This window comes from Etheostoma spectabile, chromosome 10 (assembly GCF_008692095.1).
Source record: "Etheostoma spectabile isolate EspeVRDwgs_2016 chromosome 10, UIUC_Espe_1.0, whole genome shotgun sequence".
In the NCBI taxonomy this organism is placed as follows: domain Eukaryota; kingdom Metazoa; phylum Chordata; class Actinopteri; order Perciformes; family Percidae; genus Etheostoma; species Etheostoma spectabile.
The window spans coordinates 29940682-29942685 of record NC_045742.1 but is presented as its reverse complement, the minus strand read 5'-3'; positions in this window follow the sequence as shown (position 1 = coordinate 29942685).

Below are 2004 nucleotides of genomic sequence, written 5' to 3'. Positions count from 1 at the left end.
CCTGCCCCTGCAGTCATTGTCGAATTGGCCACATGAATGTGTGTGAATGGTGAATGTTTCCTGTAGATATAAACGTGCTTTGAACAGTTGTTAAGACTGGAAAAGTGCTATATAAATACAGCACATTTACATTTACAAGAGACATCAATTATTAATCCAACCAATGCACTGAGAGTTAAAACAAAATAAATTACAATATAAAACAATGAAAGAAATACCCTAAATGATAAAGATGGCTAGATGTGGAACTTTACATAGCATGTGGTTGTCAGAGCTTATGGGCCTTGGTGTTAAATGATCACACATTTGATTTCAAAGCCAATGAGGGGGAGCCGGTGTCGTCCAGCCAGGGGATCGGAGAGACGGATCTGCGTTTGGTGTTCGGCAGAAGCATTGCTGCTGAACTACAATATCCAGGGCAAGAGGAGCTGAAGTCACGGACAAACACTCAATGAAAAAAAGTGATATAAGATAAAATATTTTAGCCTGTTCATTTTTTTAAATTTAGGATTTAGGCTACATTTTAATTTTAGATAGCAGTATCGCATTAAAAGCCAATTTCCTGACATCAGTATCATGTAAGAAGTGTTTGAGTTGTATATCAGCATGTCCTCCTGGCCTTTATGTATTTTGTAGTTGTATAGCTCTGCACCCATTCTCTTAAAGCAAATAAAGGGGAAGAATGGTATTTGACCAATGCTTTCCCACCTAATAAATACCAAAAACGCCAATTGTAAATTCCAAAATGTGTAAAATATTACATGTACTTGTATTTTTCCATCTTTTTAATGGTATTTGTTTGAAAATCAAAATGAAATGAAAAATCTATTATGAAATGTCCCTTCATCATTCCAAATTTCTGATAACCAACATTATAACTGGACAGCCAACATCAGAACACATGTCAGGCGTTAGCTGTCGGGACTCACTGCTAAAAATAACTCTCTTGAATAAATACTGTAAAGGTATTGTCTCATTAGCTCAGAGAATAATTAAGACTGGCTCCCAGCTGGCTAATTTGCTAGCCCTGTTAGGCCTTTTAATTAGTCCTCCATCAGCTTCTATGTTGGATGCATTGAGCCTGTTTTGGCAGTGCTCAGAGCCCGGTACACAATAAATGTAATTACGTGCAGAAACAAATGGGCTTTAAGCCTAAAAAAGATTTCTGGTTGCAGTTACACACATGGTGTACACACACAAGTGAACATGAGCCCATGATCCCACCTAGGTATCCAGCTAAATAACAACCATATTGGTCCAGTCAGACATGTGTGAGATGGACAGCTGATAAATACTGCTGGGTAGGTTTATTAATAAGGTGGCAATGAATAAAGATAACGTCTCATGAAGAGTCTCACTGTTAGCTCTAAATGATCTGTGCAAATAAAATACTACTTCTAACCTGATGGCAAGCTAGAATTGTTTTGTTCCAAGAACCTTCTGAGAATGTTACCATGCACTGTAATGTTTTTAGTGGGATATTGTTTTCTTTTGGTTCCCAGAATGTTTTCCTTTTCAAAGGTAGGATAACATTCTATAAAAATCATTCTAAAATGTTTTGGTGAAAACCTTCTTAAAATGTTAAAGGACCCATGACATGGTGCTCTTTGGATGAATTTACCTTAGTGGTCCCCTAATACTGTATCTGAAGTCTCTTTCCCAAAATTCAGCCTTGGTGCAGAATTACAGCCACTAGAGCCAGTCCCACAATGAGCTTTCCTTAGTATGTGCATTTCTCTGTAGCCTCTATAGCTTTTGAGGAGGGGGGGGGGGCAAGGTAGAAACTGGGGGTGTGGCCTTGACCACTTTGCTTGCTTGAAAGCCATGATGTCTCTCATGTGTGGGCCATATACTATGGGCGGGCAAAGCAGAGAAAGGGGCCCCTGCCCCTTGTGACCTCATAAGGAGCAAGATTCCAGATTGGCACATCTGAGCTTTCATTTTCTCAAAGGCAGAGCAGGACTCACAAGACTCTGTTTACACCTATCACCATTTCTAGCCACT